Raw genomic sequence first — 21,437 nt, forward strand, 5'->3', positions numbered from 1 at the left:
TGGAAAAGGCCAAAGGCATTATCTAAAGCATTTTCTCTTAAAGACTCTTCGAGAGTTTTCCTCTGGTACTTCATCCACAGTAACAGAAGTAGTATGGGCTGTTTATGCCAGTGTTAAAAAGGTCAAACTAATAAATGGACTACAGTGTACTATAATCACTACTATTATGGAACATCAGTGTATACAAACAGCAATGCACAGTGTGTGCAGAGGTCACGGAAGTGACCTATGTATATATATAGATATATAGGTATGACCTGTAACTGAAACTCTACAAGCATCTGATCCTTTCCTGGTCCATAAAAGACCCTTGCAGAGAAACATGTTCCCATGAATGGCTTTTGTAGTCACAGGCATTAAATTCTTAAAGGTTAGTGCTGTAAGACGGTAATGATTTTTACATTTTAAGTTCAAAAAGTCTGTTATGTTTTCCTCAGGATTTAATGCTGTGTAGATCGGAGTAATGGGTAAGGCTATTTTCTGCCAAATAGCACACAACGGTAAGCAGTCTAAAATTAGAGACGAATCTGTTTTACCCATTTTACTGTCATTGTTTTCTATTCTGTCTGTTTATTAGTTCTTGATCTGACTTGTCATTGTTTAATGTTTCAATAGCTGTCTAATGTACATACTGTAGCTAGGGCTTTTTTGTACCTTTTTCTAAGCAGATCAGTGACTAATCACGGCGCACGCTATTGTCTTGTCTTAATATTAATTACAGTAATAGTCACTTTACCAAACAAAATTTAGGTTAAACGATTTGGATCAGACGTTGTGTTCTGTTTCAGATCAGTCGAGACTTCATTAGAAGAGACCCGGTTTCGTTAATCATCCACAGGGAACGGAACCTGAGCTTGAGAAAGAAAATAATCTAGTGCACATTCCTAATTACTAGGAATGTTTGTTTCAGAGGCACACTGCAAGCTGAGATAAGAGCAGTGTGTTGTCATTGTGTGAGGAAAAGTGCGAGGGAGTCAGTAGATCTATAATATATGAAAGGAGATCAATGGTAAAGAAGCCTTAAAAGAAAGCAGTGTAAAAGGAGAGAGAATGAGATGGCATACCAGCAGGGGTCAGCGAGGAAGTAGACTGAAGCACCAAGAGAGTCATAGCTAGGTCATCACTCCAAAACAATTCTCACTATTTCCCACCCTACTCATATCTCATATTTCACCTCTGCAAAGTACTCACTGACAGCACTACACTAGTACGCGCACACACACACACACACACACACACACACACACACACACACACACACACACACACTCGATAGACACCAGACACTTCACTTAGATGGTCGTAGATACTGAATTTGGACCGTTACAGCTGTGCGTCCAATCTAGGTGAAGAGAAAATGGTCCAAGGTTGGCGAGGACTGTAAACTTGGAAGCTACTTAAGGAACCCTGGCTCCACAAACAACACAAGAACAACAGGATGCTGCCCGTCTCTAGGGCCTGAAAGATGGAGACAAACAAGTACTCAGCATTCATGTGCTATTTTGGACAACTTGTCTATTGTTTAGGGGATGCAGATGGTGGTCTGTTTTTACTGGGACCGAAATATAGATAAGTAATTCTGATACTGGATCTGAGTGCAGAATCGCCTCAATCTGTAGACATCACTGTTAGTATAGTTAAGGAAGAAAAAGAAACAGCCCCATGAGAGATTTCTTGACTGTGATATAATCCGGTGGAGGACGCTCATTATAGGGCTCTCAGAAGTTCAGAAGTTCACAAGGATGGGACAATGTACTGTAGATAAGCAGCAGTTAACGAATATAATAATTGTCATGTTATACTGCATTATGTAGGACAATACTGAACCTCAAATGTATTTCACTGCTCTATGTTCTACTACAATCCTGCTAAAACTGGACTTAGTAACAACGGTGGAATTTACGATCCACTGTCACATCTGAAGTTGTATATTTAGTTGTATAAGTTAAGTGCTAGTTTAAGTGCTTTAGGAAGAGGTAGGTCTTTACATGTTGTTAAGAAGACAGCCAGTGGGACTAGTCGAGAAGTGCTGGAGGATCTGAATGAGCATGGTGCATTGCAGGGTGTGATAAGTGCTTTGAGGTACTGTAAGTGCTGGTTCGTTTTTGGTTTTGTAGGCAAGCATCAGGATTGTAAATCTGAATACAGGCAGCTACTGGAAGCAAGGTGGAGGATGTATAGAAATGTAGTGATGAGGTGGGATTTAGGAAGGTTGAAAACAGGTCCTGTTGCTACATTCTGGATCAGTTGCAAAGGTGCTCAGAGGCAGACCTCCCAAAAGCAAGCTGTAGTAGTCAAGTCTTGAAAAGACAAGGGACTGAACAGGCACCTGAGTGACCCGCAATACAAAATGTGATCTGACAGATTGCTAAAGATACAGAGGAAGGACTTTAGACCTTTTACAAATGAAATATAGATGCAGAGCTGTTGTGAGTGAAGGTGTAAGCTAATTATACCACTTAAGCGACACTGAAGCCAAAGCTTGCACTATGAGCACTATAACATTACAATGATTCCTGCTAATTTACAGTCTAAAAAGGTTTGAATTTAAATTCTATTCATACAGCTGGATATTGATGCTCAATAGTAGTTATGTTCAGGTAAACTATTAATCTTGGTAATGAGCTATTGTAACATACAGATTAAAAAATTAATCCTATATTTACAGTAAACTTACCACCAAAGCGAATTTTTAGATTTTACTTCACTTGAATTAACCCCATTAATGTTTGAAATGAGGATATACCCTTATTGGGATGCCAGTCCATCACAGTCCATCATACACACAAATTCACAAACACTTGTGTGGAAAAACCAGAGAAAACACACACAAAAACTCCACAGTAAGCTGAGTTCAGGATCAAACTGGGGACACTGGACATGCAAGATATATAATACTACCTGCTGTTCCACTGTGCTGCCTCAAAATTAATTTCCACCTCCATCATGTGCTATCAGAGTGAGATATTACAGCATTCTCCACTTCAAACTGGGAAATCTTGCCTACGAGGCAAGTAGGCCTGTTTACAACAATAGTTGATAATAGTCAAGTCAAAAAACAGAATTCAGATTACTTAGACTATTAATCAATTCCCTAGTTGTAGTAACTGACTAATCAAGAATATAGACCAGACATCACAACCATTAAACCTCATCAAACACTGTGTTTGAAGCTCATAAAATACAGAGCACTGACATTTTTCAAGTGAAGAATAAAGCATGATTTTAAGGGGTACCATCCTGATTATTTTCCAATCTCAGCATGTCCCAAGGTTTGTTTGTTTTTATCTTCTTATACCACAGAAATCTAACAACAATTACATTGGCACATATTTTAAAAAATCAATTAATGGTAATGTTTAATGTGAACCTTAAACATTACAGCTATAAACATGTTTTCTCAGCATGCAGTTTCTTCAGCCACTAAATAAAAGTTCTCTACTTCACATGTGATTACACATGTGCAGTGTCAGCTATGCAAGTTCCAATGTGCTGTAAGATTATACAGTAATATTAAACAAATTAAACAGATTATATGTATATGCGTATATACCTTATACCTTATACAGTATGTATATATAAGAATGACCACATTAATATATACCTAGATAATAGATGCTGTTATAAATGTATCAATGCCTTCTATCTAATAAGGATTGAGAATTCAATATTGTGTTGGTATAAAGAGATACTTTATGGCTATAAGTTTGTTAACACCTGACCATCACACCTTTATGTGTATGTTGAACACCCCAAATCAGGATTTGCGAGAGTTTATGTTCATTCAGACACAAAAACATAAGTGAAAGCAGACACTGATGTCAGTCGAGGAGGTCTGGAGATCGTTATGCTGTCATCTTGAGGAAGAACCACATACTGTATGGGTGTGAAGTTCTTTAAAAATTAAGCTGTATGGCGTTTAGATTTTGATGTTTTATAATATTCAAAATGTCATAAATGGCCCTCAGCCATGAACATCTCCTCAGGAAGACAGCAATTTCTCAAATGTGGACACGCTGATGGACACTCAAGTTTCCTGCCATGATATAGAATCTGACTCGGTGAACCCTTCATGCAATTTGTGTTCCTTATCGGTGTCTTACCATTCTCTCTCTGACGAGATCCTAATCTTACAACCTAATTCTCTTCTGCAGTGTAGGATTGTGTTGCGAGGCATTATTCTTTATCCCTTCTGTTCTAATCAAATGATTAAAAACAACAGAAACATAAAACGAACTATGTGATGCCAGTACAGTTTGCATATACATGGGCACACATTGAATTAATCTAACACAAATTCACACACCAAATCACACCACAACCACAAATATGGGAAGAGCAATCAGAGTTAGTTCCCAGTTATATTTATACCTCAAGAGGAATCAGCTCCTGCCAGATATCATATGATTCATAGGAATATGGAAATGGGAGTTTAAAGATACTCGGACAATTGTTAAGGAAGGGTGTATTTGTATTTCACAGCTTATTTATTTTAACTCTTAAAAAAGGACCAAATGAAGGATATTGTGCTGAGAAATGTTCTAGGGAACGTTACACACTTTAGTTACACACTGTCAGTATTAAACATATCGTATTACACATAAATTCCTAATTGCATAGGTGTTGCATCTCATATATACGTATATATTTAATAAATATCATTCTGGTCCATTGTAATATACAGTTTAACATTCAACTGGATTCGCAGTGTAACACAAAACGAACCACTGAAGTGTACAGTAGAAAGGAGCATACGATATTCTATAGAAGAACAAAAGAACCAAAGAAAGTGCTTATAGTTGGTGGAGAGAAAAGAAATCCCTCTACAGATGGTTTAAATTATTCAGGTTGTGGAGTCAGGTGTTCATCAGCCACATTCAATGAATTGTCATTGTTCTGTTTTCTTAAAGAACAAATAGGGTCAACTGTATGCTCCGTAAGGTCAAGAGTATACTTTCTGTAAATGGGCTAACTAGCAATGCAAGGTGAGTTGCCAGGGCCAGCAGAGTCATCGGGGTCACTGCTTCTACAGTACATCAGGTTTGTTTTCAAATAAGAGTCTGGCTGGGAAAAATAAGTCATGTGCATGTTTTTTTATCTGTGGGTGTTCTGTGGCCACTAAGCCACTTATTTTAAATAATGGAAATTAAATCAAATCACTTTGAGCAAATATAGCTTTGAGCTGTAGCAAACAATGGGTGCAAACAAACTACCATGTACAAAGCCCTGACTGCTGTAGTGAGAATTTTACAGATATTTACAGTGATTAAGGTTAAAACACATTGAGACTTGAAACACAGCTCTTTACCATGTAATAACAATTAAAATAACAAGTGACTCTAATCACTTTGGCATTTCTAGGCACTATAATAAAGCATAAGTCATTATAATTGCATTAAACTATACATTATACTGCATAACAAATATGTTAAAAGTATACTTTGCATTTGTTAGATAGATTAAGGGCAGTATATAAATATCATGGTTACTCAGCTTAATGATGTACATTGTCACAAAGCAGCTTTACAGAAATCTGGATGTAATTTTAGATCCCTAATGAGTGGCTCAGATGTGACCATGGCAAGAAATATGCCCTGAGATATATTATTTTTCGAAGAGTTACCACACTAAAAAGGAAAGCATACTCTTCTGGGTAATAGTAGATGGAATCATAAATCAATAATCTTTTATACACCTGTCTACTGTAAAGTCAAACAATGCAGTGGTTCGTAGGCATGATCAGTTTAAACACATGAATAAGTGAATAAGAGTACAAATAAATAAGAGCACAAGTTGTGACATACGTCAAAGTGATTATATCGTCACATATCTAAATATTACCAGAAACAGATAACAGGTAAAAGTTATGATTGCATAAGCATTTAACCTTATTGTTTTGTACATTTAATAAACCAAAAGCATCAACAATTATCACTGATCTATCAAAACAATTCCGGGACACTATAACTAATGCGAAACTATAAAATAGGGTTTAGATCTATAAATATCCCAAATTTTTAGCATCCCACTGAGCACCATTAAATCCATTACTAAAAAATGCAAACTATACGGCACACCAGAGGATCTGCATAGAGGTGTAAATGCCACTAAATGTCACTGAGTAGTCAGAGAAGCCAGGGATTAATCAGAGAAACCAGGGATTAGTCAGAGAAGCCACCAAGAAGCCCAATTAAAGTCTATTTCAGTACCAGGTTGTAATACTAGAGAATGTGGAAAAGTTGAACGAGGCAAATATTACAAATCATTGAATATCACAATTAGAAAGAGAAGAACTGGTTTGGGATTTTTTCATTGTTCAATTCAATTCAATTCAATTCAATTCAAATTTATTTCAATAGCGCTTTTAACAATTTACATTGTCTCAAAGCAGCTTTACAAAGCCTAGGAAATGTAATACAAAAATTAATATTAGACTTATATGAAAATGTGTTTGTATTTATCTCCAATGAACAAGTCTGAGGGGACTGAGATAACTGTGGCAAGGAAAAACTCACTTAGATGGAAGAGGAAGAAACCTTAAGAAGAACCAGACTCAAAAGGGAACCTCATCGTCATTTGGGTGACACTGGAGGGTGTGATTATAAATATACAGTCTGACAATTGTGTCTTGATTGGGGATATTGTCCTTAAAGACTACATGTAGTGGCATCTACTCTTAGAATGTCTGAATATTTCATGAATCATGAGTCTAACTGGAGCTGATACATCAGATGCCTCAGGATCCTCACAGGGTTGGCAACGAAGGTCCGAAATTCATATCTTAGCATAAATAATTCGACCATTTTGTTACTTAGATGAGGGAACATCAGTGAACCATACCCTTACTCTTTTATCCTAAACTTTTTCTCTTGTACTTTATTAACAGTATGTATAAATGCTGTAGTGTTGGTGTAGAAACATTCTGATTTAAATCTGGGTATTTAGCTTGCAGCCCGCTTTACAGAGAAACTTAAACCTAAAGTATCTTTTTAATTTAGACTGAGCTCTGACCTTCTTCAGAACAAGAACAAAAGTCCTCCATCTTTACAAGTGTTCTGCTAGTAACCTCTATTCTCAGTGACACAATGCTATAGAGCTTATCCAAATGACACAAAGAGCATGCTGAAAGAAGGGGAGTAATGACCTGACATTTTATGGTAACAGGAAATGTGTAAAGGAAGGAAATAAAGAGTCATGGAATGAAAGTGAATCAGTGCACAGGGTTGTAATCAAGCTACTTTAGGGATCACGATTGGGGAAGATTTTATCTGGCTCATAAACATCCACTTTTTTCATTCAGAGAGGGAAAAAAATATATGGGGGCTTTGTTATGGTTCCTCCTTCTCGACTAGACATATATTGTTTGTTTTGGTTTTGTTGTAGATTGAGCCGTGTACATTGTTTTTATCATGTGCTATGATGATGGAGATGCTATATCCTCCTCCTCCCTGGTGATTACATCTGAGATCTGGTACAACTCCTTATATTTAGCACTGAAATGGAGCAGCTCTACAAACACTAATCAGTTAGGGCTGTGAATCCAAATATACACACCTAGACACACTCACACATCTCTATTAAGCACCACACACCCACCTGCAGAAAGAAAGATTATAAAGATCAAGTTTATATGATGTTCATTAGGAAGAAAATCCCGTAATGACAAAGCAAATCATTAAAAACTTAAATTTATTATACTCAGATCTGACCAAAGCCAGTAACCAGGTTTAAAGAGCCAGGGAGGTGACCAAGAACACAGTGGAGATGTGAATCCCAGAAAGGACAAGCCATCTCAGAAATATTTCAACCATCAGGCATTTAAAGTAAAGTGGTTAGGCAGAAGCTTGAGTAAAAAGAATATGGATGGCACTTAAAGAACTTTGGAAGAATGATTCTCTGGTCTGATCCCAAAATACAACTTTTTGGGATAATGTTGAAGTGGACCGTCTGAAAAAAAAGACGTTTCCAACATGTTAATACAATCCGTATGCTAGTCCCATGGCTAAGGGGATGCTTCTCATAGAAAAGATGGTCAGACTGGTCAGAACTGGTAGAAAAACAGAATGGTCCTTGATGAAAATCTGCTCCAGAATGCTCCACAACTTCAAACTTTTACCACAGATGCTCCCGGTGCAATAAATATGTTTGAAAGGACCTGCTAAAGTCTTTGTAGAGCTCGCTTCAACAAAATACTGAATGGGGTCTAATTACATTTCTAAATGAAAGATTTCATTATTTGTTAAATTATTAAAAAGGTCAAAAAATAAATGGGTGGTTACATTGTCATTTAAGTGGTGGCCAAAAAAAAGTACATTTCCTACATTTTAAATAAAATCTGTACACACAGTAAAGTGTGCAATAAACAAAGTTGTCTGAATCATTATTACAGTACCGACACTGCCACAAAGGAAAGTGCTGTGACACACTGGACAAACTAAATCAGCTATCTAACTTCACAGTAACACATTCTGTTAAGCAGAGTAATCCAACCTGCTCCTCATTTTTTATTCAATATAGGTATCTAAGCTCATCTGCTGTATTTGTTTGTTACCTGTAGTTTGGATTTGGCAGAAATGGATGTTGGCATGTCATCAATGTGGCACACAACAGACCCACACAAAAGGACCAGAGACTGAATCAGTATTGGATTCTTATCTCACCTGTCAGCATTACACAGCATATTTTCCTCACACTAGTCCTGGGCATTGATACAAACTCAGTCAAGCACAAGAATGTTGGATAATAATGACTTGACCAGATATCAGTTGGTACTTCTGGATCTAAGATAAGACAAAACAAGGAAAGACAAACTTTTATTAATCCCTTTTGGCAAAATGGCAGTTTTACAGCAGCATGATAGTGAGAATAATATATGAAGGTAGTTAAAGTTAAATAACCATCAATTTGAGAAAAAACCTAATGGTTTAAAGATAATTTTGTATATAAGTAAATAAGTTTGTATTTTTTTTTCTAGAATCAATACAGCCTGTAATCATTGGTGTCCACTATTTCTCTTTTTTTTGTTTTTGTCTCTTTCCTTCTCCCTCTTTCTTTCTTATGTACACCTTTTCCTCTATTCCTGTCTTTGTCTCACTTCTTAGTTTCTCTATTTCATTAACAGGAAATACACATCTAAAGCAGCTGTGTATTTCTTTTTATTCCTACAAACATCTACAGCTCCATCCCACTGATTGGCCTACTTCCTCCTTCTTCCTCTTTCTCAGCGCTCACGGTCTGGGTGACCTTGCATCCTATTTAGAAGGTGGATGTAGGAGAGGAAAGGGGTGAATGCGTTACTCAATTTTTCTTGTTCTTTATTTTTCTTTGTCAATTCATTGTTCTTGGGTGTTGAGAGCTTAAACCTAAAAGAGAGGCCACAGTATTCATTAACCAGCATTCACTTTAATCACTAGCTACGTTTTTCATTAAGATTGGGTGTAGCGTTTGTCCCTGTCTGTTTTTTTTTAATCACATGCTAATTAATAGATATATTTGTTCTTAAAAATGTCATATGGAAGTCAATTTACTTTGAACGCCTCACAGACAGGCAGTAAGCAAATCCATGGCTGACTGAGAGAAATAAATAACTATTAACATGCATTAATATTAACATAAAAAAAAACTATTAATGGTAGTGTCAGATACTTATAGGTTGTAAACAGCAATGTTTTCTTAATTAAAATGCACATTTTTAGAACATAGAGTTAATGGACGAAAGAGTTTATACCAGGGGTGGCCAACCAGTCAGAGACCAAGAGCCACCTTTTTTTACTGTGTTACCGCAAAGAGCCACATCATACACATGGGCACACATGACTATCCCTTCCTCACACACACACACATACCTTTACTCAGCTAGATTTATTGTAAATGTTACACACCAACATGATAATGACAGAAATTGACTCCTACATTACTAAAACCTCAGGCCAGTGGTCTCTCTCAGTTCAAGCAACAAACAAAAATCTAATAATTTACAATAGTGTTTTTCTTTAACTATGCATGTTACTTAGTGGCGCTTGTGGCATTCCTTGCCTTGAACAATCCTCTTCAAATCTGGCTTGTATTCCGTTGTTGCCACTCGAAGCATGCGCGTTTGACGAAAATACCGTATTGAACTCAAGTGAAACGAACACGCACATAAAAAGACACAAATACAAACTTCGATATGAACGTAAGAGCCGCATGAAACCGGGCAAAGAGCCGCATGTGGCTCGGGAGACGCAGGTTATTGGCCAAGCCTAGTTTATACCATCTATCATATAAGATCATTTTTAACAACAGTACTTTTCTCTACAGAGAGTGCTCTAATGCCAGCAGGCCATATCTATTTCCAAAATATTACATTTCAACAGCAGTAAAAGCTCATAGATTTTACCTAATATGCACAGTATCTAAACGTTTTATGTCTAAGCTAAGCTAAGCTAAGCTAAACTAAACTAAACTAAACTAAACTAGATCTTGATACACAGTGCAGTGTGAAGTTTACCCAAAGTGCACTTTCAACACAACTTTTGTTCACTTTAGGTTTCTTGAACTTTTCTAAGCTCTGTCTAGGCTATTAAAAGCAGTCCAGAGTGAACGTGACCTTGATGAAAGAGAGAAGCACTTTTTTTCCACAGCATGTTTTATTTAGATTGGGGAACTTTTTAAAAGGGGGCCACTATGTCTGGTGGACTGAGAAGAAGTAGGCTGATGGAACACTTTGTCAATAAAGCAAAAAAAAAAAAAAAAGCTGAAGGGAGACATTAAATATAAATACTGTGAGTTAGACATAACAACCGGTTTTGTATTTTAACTGACATTTTGGTGTTTGAGCACTTTGAACATACAGTACAATGACAAGCACGTGGAAAGCAAGGCAAATAACACAGAAGTTTAACTTGCAACATCTAAACACTCTGATTAGCTGTTGCATTAGCGATATCAGAACATTTAGTGTGCTATTTAAACATTTATTATCAAACAGCTCTAATAATTTCACTCAGTCGTGTTTACACTCTGCAAGTGGAAAACTGGTGGGTGTTAAATATACAGCTGCGCAATGTTTTATCCAGTGTTCCAAGCGTGCCCTACGATGGATCGGTGTCCTATCAAGGGATTACACCCTGTCTAGTTCACAGTATTTTCAGGATTGGGATCGGATGCAAATTTCAAAACACGAGGAGGCAACCTGGCAGGCAACCATTGCAGTGATGCAATGTTCTTCTGGAAAAAACTGGGTCCTGGTATTCATATGGAAGTACAGACTAAGTAAGTACAAACCATCATGGCATAAATTTCCACTAATAGCAATAGCTTATATGTGTTCTATCTCACTGCCAAAATTGTTCAGGCATTGTTTGAGGAACATGACAAAGAGTTGAAGGAGTTGACGGATTCCCCAGATCTTAGTCTGATTCAGCATCTGTGGGATGAGCCGTACAAACAAGTCCAATCCATGGAAGACCCACCACAATATACTGTAGTGTATTAGCATATCTCTTGTATATTTCTACTAACAGGCAAAGGCAAATGGACTACTTTGGGTCAAGAGCAAAGTATTTTAATGTGAAGTACAAAGAACGGGAGATTCAGTGTTAGATGAAAATTCGTCTCAGAATGTTCTGAAATGCCTTCAACAAATGGGTGAATTCTGTGAAGTCACACTATTCAGATGCATCCTGGATATTCAACATCCTGCTTCAAAATAGTAGAAGAAATTAGTCAAAACATCACTTGAAAAATTGTCTTTTCTCATAAAAGATAATCAGTTTTTATATCGTATGAATCAGGCATTTTCAAATTGATCTAAAGTTTTAATAAACCTGACCTTTAGTAGTAATCTATGTACACTTTGTATTTATTAAGGCAGTTTGTTGTATATATATATATATATATGTGTGTGTGTGTGTGTGTGTGTGTGTTTGTGTGTGTGTGTGTGTGTGTGTGTGTGTGTGTGTGTGTGTGTGTGTGTGTGTGTGTGTGTGTGTGTGTCTCTTGTTTCTTTCATAGTCTCCACTGATAAATGGAAAGCAGGACGCATATCTTGTTTTTCCTTACTTGTGCCACTTTCTCCACAGTTTTTCAAAAAACAATTGTATGATTTCCCGGGTTGTTTCCTTTTTTTGTCTGAGGTACTACCGGGGATGTCCTTTTTCAACTTAGCTGCTGTAGAAGTTGATAAAAATCAGTTGTCACTTTTTTGTCTTTTTCAAACTGTTGCTTTTTAGTATTCACTCAACATTAGCTCCTAGCTTCCCAAATGAGCTAATTGTGGTTCAGGGTGGAGAGGTTTCGGTAAGCTCCACAAAATGTGACCTAAAAGCTGAGCTGTAGACAACATTGTGTATACACCCCTCAGCAGGTGGTGTCTTTATAGATCCTCCTTTTCTTCCACCATCTTTTGGAACAGAATAAAACAATTTAGAGGAATTTTCATCAGATTCCTAATGATGTTCCATTTGCTTAACCAACACACACACACACACACACACACACACATGCACACACGCGCAGATGCGCATTTGCAAACATCCCGCCACAGCAGGGGACTAACAGTAGACGCCTTGTCTCCTCCACAACAATAAGCCACAGCGTTCCAGGAACACTTCATCATGCTGGAAGTGATGGAAAGGAAGTGATGGAAAATCTTAACAAATTATTAAAAAGTGCCAACATAACATTTTAAACAGTTTGCCTCTAAGCCATTCAACAGATTACGGTTCATTCAACAGGCCATGTGAATGTGTTAAATTAAACCTAAGGTCAGTACTGACGTGTTTGATAAGACACACCCTCTATCTCTTATTGTGTATTGTTTCCTGTGGAGTTCAAAAGTTACTGTTGTTCTGACAGACCTCCTATTTGGCCTCTCATTGACCCAGGTCTTAAAAAAGTAATCACATCTTTTGTTCTCCTTGATAATTAAGAAGTGAAGGTCAAAACAAATTCATTTCAAAGCTGTACAGTGTACTTCACCCCTGCCGAAAAACCCAGCTCATTCTGCTACCAGCTTCAAAACACAGACTGGACTGGTCAGAATGGGAGACCCTCTAATAAAAGAACAGCATTATTATTGTTTGATTAAACTGATCAATAAATGTTACAGATTTCCTAAGTGTCTTAATGTTGTCTTATTTTTTTTATCTATGTTGTGTCAATATTGTGTCAGCCAGCTGTATAATCTGGTCATAATCAGCAAACAGGTCTGTGCTGAACTCAGAGTTTACGATGACCCAATTGTTCCTCAGAAGCTTTCATTATTATAAACTCTTGTAGAAATGACATTATTTACATTTACATCATTTCCTGTCCAGTGTCACCCAAATGAGGATGGATTCCCTTCTGAGCCTGGTTCCTCTCAAGGTTTCTTCCTCATATCATCTCAAGGATTTTTCCTTCATCAGGGATAGGGTTTTATATATATATTAATTTAAAATTTTAATTTTATGTATTAATTTATTTATTTCTTCTTCTTGTTGTTGTTCTTCATCTTCTTCTTCTTCTTTATTTTTTCTCTCTCTGTTTCCATACTTCTGTAAAGCTGCTTTGAGGGAGTGGGAATTGTTAAAAGGACTATACAAACAAATTGAATTGAATAGAATTGAATTGAATTGAAATGAAATGAATTGTCTATATACTCAACCAGTATGACCCGCTCAGCTTGTATTTTCATAGTGTCTGGGATTCTCAGAGGCAGAAGATGCAAGTGCAGACATTTACTGAGCAGAGTGTAAAAAAATCTGATGATTACAGACAAAACAGCACAAAGATTCAGACTATGGGCAAGACTATGGTAGTCAAAGCAACAAACAGACAACAGAAAGGTGACAATGAGAAAGCAGAATTTAAACAGTGGTGCAAATCAAAGAGAAATAGGAAACAGGCATGAGTGATTAGTGTCATGTGGCTTGCTGTGCCTTAAGGTGAGTGTAGTTAAAGGTCATTTTATTGCCATCCAGATTCTTAGCTGATAACTAGTCAGCTCAAGACTCTTTTTCTAGATATTAATGATGATAATGATGATAATGACTAATAGTGACTGCATTACTATCCTGTTATCAGCCATGGATGCTGTGTGTGTTGTTAAACCATTCCACTCAACTGAGTTTGGACACTTTACAATTTGGAAAAAGACAGTTATTGTTTTAGATTCTTTAAAAAATTATCAAGTGCTGGCATTTCTCTCTTTGGGTTGTATTGAAATTGTCTGACTTTACTCTAAAATAGCTTTGGTTTGTTTGGCTTGTAGTCATATGATGCTATTTCTATTCATATTGTGCTATGACTACTTTGTGCAATACTGTAAGTTTCTGTTGTTGTGGCCAGTTAGCATGCATTGTTTTATCAAATTGCAAAAATAAAACAAGTCCTGGTGTTAAAGCCTTCAAGAATGAATATGCTCCCGTTTATTCAGCCTAAAACTCATGGGTAAAGTAAATATAACACTTCAGTCACATGCTATTGTTTTCTCAAGCGTAACACCAATCTCTTGTTCACCCCTTGGTCTTGCCTGACATGCATTAAACATGATCACCACTGAAACCAGTGACCTAACAATAGCCTTTCAGCCTTCCTCTAGATGCTTGGCTCCATTACAAACAAAATGAGATACAATCTTCAGAGTAAATTCCAATGAACAACAATGTTCACAAATGAATATTATTGTATGAGACTTGATGTGCAATTTCCTGTGTGCATGATAACATTTTCCCTTGTTTTATTTTTTCAAGACACCCTTGCTTTCTAGTGTCCTAGACCCTTATATACAAATTAGGGATCAAATTTGTCACATTCTTAGCTCATCACAATGGCCATTAGGCTGTTTGGTCTTTGTCTGATGTTTAGACTTTGCTTTCTTTAAATAACACAAATGATTATAGATAAATTGTGTTTATATACAGTGTCAAATACTGTTGGTGTTTTCTGATAACTCATAAGTGGCTATTGTGAGTAAAATAAAAACAGATGAATGGAGACAATATATACACTAAAAAAAATCTACACTAAATATATTTTGTTAGAAGTAAATATCATTTGTATATATTAAAATTTTGTTATAATTACAGCTCTATTAGAAATTCTGATAAAGAATTGCTCAAATGTTATTGGTGATGTTTTTATTGTAGTTATAGTAAAACTAGACCTGTTCTAGAAATCAGTATATTTAGAGCTTTTCTCCAGCAGGAAGGGAATCAGCACCATGGACAGAGCCTCTGTAGTTCATCTGTGGCTTTTTATTTTCAGACATTGCTTAAAGCGAGTTCTTGTGATATCTGATAGATATTTATACAGCTGTTCTAAGCTAAATTTAATTTAATTAAAAAAAATTTCTTATTAAAATCCTTGTGCGCTTGTGTATTAATGGTGGTTGTGATCATTTTTTTTGTCATCTTTCCTCGCTCGCATTTATGTCAGAGCCAAGCTTCATGTGAACTAAGTGAGTACTTTTTGAGAGAAAAAAAATCTTCTGTATTTCAGGTAACCATCACGTTTATATTAACAGGAGGCACTCTGTAATCTCCATCAATGCATATCCTCGTGCAAGAAGGTCATGCGTTCGAACCCCAGGTCCACCAAGCTGCCACTGCTGGGCCCCTGAGCAAGGCCCTTAACCCTCAGTTGCTCAGTTGTAAGTCACTCTGGATAAGGGTGTCTGCTAAATGCCATAAATGTAAATGTAAATGCTAGAACAAACAGGTCAGGGTCTTAGAGGGGAAATGTTTGAGCACATTTTTCCTTTAAACCTCTAAAATAAGAAGAAAGCATAATAATATATTGTGTGCCCAAACATCCAGCAATAAGTTTAATTATTATATTTAATAATATGTTTTATAATAAACTAATCATACGTATAAAAGCTAGCAGTCCTTCAAAGCACTATGTGTTTTTTTTTTTTTTTGTGCCTGCTGCACAATCTGTACATATAAAACTTTAATGGATTTATTCAACATGGTGGATAATTTTAGCAGCAGCAGTAACAGTGACTCAAGGCATACTCAAGAAACTTACATATAAAATGCTGGCTATTTTCTGTTTAAGAAACCCTGATCTTTTTCTCTTTGAGCTTTCTACTGTGTGATAGAGATCAATATGGGTTTTATGGTTCTATTGTTTGAAAATAGTTCTGTTTTTAATCAGAGAATAATCTGGAAACCCTGGATGTAATAGAAGGTAATTACTGGAATCTACATAAGAGCTATGCAACACATGGATGGATATTGTTTTCACATAAAATTAAACCCTGTCGTTCTTTGTCTTAATAACAGCTGTAATCATGATCATCGGCAACTTAATACACATTATTCTGGCATTGTTGGTTAATGAAAATACCTTCCTTTCTACGTCAAGCCAAACACCTGCCTACACTCACACCACATTTCATTACAGCAAGAGGAAGCCACAATCTTCCTCTGCTGATGAGGCTCAGCTTATCCAAGGGGCAGAAAAGTGAGGAAACAGACATGTAGTTCAGAGACCAGGAAGTGAAAGGTCTTTTGTGGCCTCCCAAACTGGTGAATCTGCTCTTCACATCATGTGTATGCAGTGTTTTATATATAATTAAAGATCTTTTTCGTACCGATGCCATGAGGTCTGACCCACTGAAACTAAACTGAATTGAAGATAAATATCTCTACAACCTGCTATACAGTACTGGACTATCAAAGTTATATTTTAACTGGAGAATATGGACAGATTTGTATGCGATTATCTGAATTTCAACATCAGATTAGAGTATAGTATTCTGAATTTAGAAACTAGGCTACCATTATATATTCATTTGAACCTTTTCTATTTTTCCTCATAGCATACTTTTTTAAATTATTAAATTATCACATTTTTAAAAGTGATTTTATATTTAAGAAGTTTATATTTTCATAACCAGCAAATATGCAATCCGAAAGCCTACAGCTGCTGTACTGGAGAAAAATGCAAGTATTTTCAATCATTTGAATCAGCAACCCAGAAAATGAATTCAAGTTACTGATTAACGAGAGAGCTCACTGTGTAATTACTGACTTCCCTTTAAAATCTGAGCTTTGATTAGAGCCTCCAGTCCTTAAAAATAACTTACAAGCACAGACAGGAAAAAGCTGTTAATTGTTGATGTTGATTTTTTTTTTATGAATATTCTGTAATTATACTTAAACTAATAATTAATGTATATAAATACAAGAATGAGGACTAAAAATCTGAATATGCAAATACCTCTCCGTAGTGTGAGGGGTCATTTGAGTTGTCATTTCAGTTTCCCCTGTAGTGGTAAAAGCTTTACGTAAGTATCTTTTAAAAATTGGAATTACAATAATTCTTAATAAAAGCATTGTTCTGAGGCTTCAAACACATTTTGGCAATCGTATGATTGATTGCAGAAAGAGAAAGAGGAAGATATAAATTCAGATCTTCAGAGAAACGAGAACGATGACTAGGCTTAACCTTAATAATAGATAAGATTATATTATACACATTCCTAAGAAGTTGCTGCAGTAAAAAGTGAAGCACAGGAGCTACAGCGTTTGAAAGAAGAATGCTATTATGCTGCACAGCTGGAATCTACAGCCCTGGGAATGGAAGTGTGGGGTGTTTGTGCAGCTGATCAGACCTGTGGAGTCTGGATCAAAAGAGCAGGACTCTCTATGTCTGTGCAACATGAAAGAAAGCACTCAGATAAAGTGGCCTTTGAATGCATTCTCATCTATTTAGAGAAAAACACTTCGGCTTCTCCAACAGACTAAAGAAGGAAGAAAGATTTCTCTGAAATGAGTATGCTATTGCAACATCATGTGGAACTCAGTGAAACACTTTATGAAGGTACTTTTCTGACTCACAGGTGTCTTGGTCAGTCTGGATTGGCCAGTGGTACCAAAAAGCTCACAAAGCGTTTATCAAGTTACCCTCAACAATAAGTATATTTAGTGGTAATACAGATGATTCAGCTGGCCACCAGGATGATACATGAATTTGATATGGGTTTCTTCCTACCTCCCAAAAACATGCCAGCCATAAAAAATAGCCTTTTGGTGTCAATGGGTGCATGAATGTATGCATATAATGAAATGGCATGGGGGTTTATTCCCATCTTATGTCCAGCATTTATGGACTAATCCACTGCAAACTTGGCCAAGTAGCATAAAACTCTACTGTAGAATAAATGAATTGATAAATTAGTTAATATGTTAATGATCAATGACCCCAATATTTTTAACAAACTAGACCTGATTTTGCTTTGAGAGCTTTTGAGAGCATTCAGCAAATGCTTATAGTGCACAAATAAAATAAATCAGCTTCCCTAAACGCTGTTCTAATACAGGTTTTTAAAGAGGTTTCCATTTCAAAAATGTTTCCAAGAAGAACCTATTTTAGAGACATGAACTATTAACTATAAAAGAACCTTCCAGGAAAATGTTTTCTTTGTCAGACCTTGGGTTTGATCTCACAGACTTCTGGTCAGTGGTGCAAAAGGTTATTTGAAAAAAGAAAAAAAAAAAAGCCTTGATGCTGAACACTTGCATACATAATTAAAGCCCAGACATGCTTTATATATTGTAAATGTATTCTGTGCATCAAAATAGACGTTACAAATAGACAAATATTTCTGTCAATATTATAAAATGCAGTCCGAGTGTGTTTAAAGCTAACAGTCAGTATGAGAAGCTGCCCCTAGATGATTGAAAAGGGGAGAGTTTAGTCCTCAGCATGTGCCAATGCTTTCTGATGCTTTCTATTTTCTCGCTACTTTTTTAACCCTCATAATCCTAACATTGCAAATACAGATAACACAATTAAATACACACCCCGTGTATACAGAAGTCGTGGCCTAATGGTTAGAGAGTCTGACTCCTAACCCTAAGGTTGTTGGTCTCGGGCCGGCCACGACTGAGGTGCCCTTGAGCAATGCGCCGAACCCCCCACCCAACTGCTCCCCGGCACCACAGCATAAATGGATGCCCACTGCTCCAGGTGTGTGTTCTCGGTGTGTGTGTGTGTGTTCACTGCTGTGTGTGTGCACTTTGGAAGGGTTAAATGCAGAGAACAAATTCTGAGTATGGGTCACTATACTTAGCTGTACAGTATGTCACTTCACTTTCACTTTCAGATTTGAAAAGCAGGGGATTTACCTTAGGTGTGAGTGCATGATAAGTAAATATACACATGAAAGGGTTACTGTATTGTCTGAGAGAAAGGGTTTAACACATGCTGAATTAAAAAATATATTCATATTGTGTCCAAATCTTAATGCATCCCTCTATCTTGTGAAGGAAGAATCTTTCACATTCACACCAACTTTCACACACAATCAACACCATGTGAACACACAGAAACGTCAATACACCAGCCGTCATTGCCACTATACTGTAATGTGGTGATTTTCCTCTTGATTAAGAATCTATTAAGTATGAAATGAAACACAAGGGGGTGTGCTGATATAAGAAAATCATAAATGATGGGGCGGTGTGTACATTCCGGTTACTTTTTTCCCATGCTAAAGTCCCTGCAGAGTGAAATCTTTTTACTTTGACTAGATAATTTATTGTCAAATTTTTAAAAATTGTATAAATGTTTTGAAAGGGTTTTATAATATTTTTTTATTTTTTTTACTCTTTAAATTTTCTCTGCATTTTACACCTGTGATACACTGAACCCTTATTTCTGAACACCACACACACACACACACACACACACACACACACAGAGCGTTTAATTACATAAGACTTCCTGTCTAAGTACTATGCAGGAAAGGGATATGACATCTAAGAAAGACAATACACCAGTTTTTCTGCATCAGAGCCCTATTAAGTGAAACTCAGCAGGATTAAGCTCAGGGTTTCCCTCAGGCCTGGCACATACGGCCTTTTCACCCAGAGAAAAGCTATCAAATAATGATGACATGATCGGTTTTAAGATCAATTTGATACGTATCCTCACTATTTGTGCACTGTTTATTATAAGGATAGAGATACAGTACGTGCCCTCTATTTCTCCTTTGCAGCCTTTTTTTTTTTTTTTTAACTTGCAGTTGACGGCTCTAAGACACACACATTTGGAGGCAAATCCACACACTAATTAGAATCACCCGTTATCACACTCGCTTATTCATTATTCATCACAAAGGCAGTGTGAATTATTCATCATCTGCCAATCCATATGGGAAGAGTGGAAGGGTGCGAGGGATGTCTTATATTTGTGGGTTTTTTGTTTTCTGAGATCTCACAGAATCTTTCTTTCTCTCTCTCTCTCTCTCTCTCTCTCTCTCTCTCTCTCTCTCTCTCTCTCTCTCTCTCTCTCTTTCTCTCTCTCTCTCAGGTCAATTTCCTTTCCATTTCTTATATTTACTACATTAAATGTCCTTGCTTTAATCTCTTCACTCTACCACACCCCTCATTTCTCTCATTCATTTCTTTCTCAAATGATCACTTGGATAAAAAGCAAAAGGAGAGCATGCGGCGATGCTGTGCTATAAGGGCTTCCCTCATTTTGTTTTTTCCCTCCCTTCTCATCAATTTAGCCATCTGTGAAGAACAATTTCCATAATCCACCAACAGTGTCTTGGATAGCGAAGGGCCTGACACGTGACATGAGGGAGGATCCTCGTCTGTCATTAAAGCACAGCACAGATGACAAGAGTCTTATTTAAATATAATACACAGGAGTGTCACTAAAGACTATTCCATCCACAGATGTTTGTGGACTCAATCTCCTGGTCTTCGGATGATAGGACAAACACTGATCCTTAACACTGGGCCATTCAAGAGCATTTGTCACTGCTCTTCTAATTAATTAAGTAAATAAATAAATAAATATATATACTAATACTAATGAAATATTAGTGGAATTGAAGGACCCTTGATTACTAAACAAACACATAAAGAAGCCTTGTACAAGCTAATACAAGTGATTAATAAAGAAATGTAATTACAACATTCAGCAAATTGCCTGACATCATAGAGACGAGGAATTAGCAGTCCTAAAGGTCACACATGAATAAAAGCACAAAAAACTTTTTTTTAATGTAGAAATAAAATATTTCGAATCAAATACGATTGCATTGAAATGTGAATAAAACCTTATTACATGCTTAAAGCTTAAAAAAACTAAAAAAAAAAAAACCTTATTGAGTTATAATACTTATGATATATACCTGCTAACCTAAAGATTAAATTTTCATTAAAAACAAAAAACTATGTCACACGTATCCTTTTACAGCAGATTCAGTTATTAATTATTCCTCAAGGCACAATTTATAGTTTAGTGTGTAACACAATAACTAATGAGTATTAATAATTTAAGCACATAAATCATTCAAGTAGCTAAATTTAGGCCTTTACAGTGACATCATGAGAAATTGTTCTGAGGAACATTGTCCTGGTGGTAAAACAGTCAACTCATACAGAAAGTCTCTCATCTGTGTTTCAGGGATTTAATAGAGGAAATCTCCTGCGGTGGAGAGAAATGAT

The sequence above is a fragment of the Tachysurus fulvidraco genome, chromosome 26 (assembly GCF_022655615.1).
Source record: "Tachysurus fulvidraco isolate hzauxx_2018 chromosome 26, HZAU_PFXX_2.0, whole genome shotgun sequence".
In the NCBI taxonomy this organism is placed as follows: domain Eukaryota; kingdom Metazoa; phylum Chordata; class Actinopteri; order Siluriformes; family Bagridae; genus Tachysurus; species Tachysurus fulvidraco.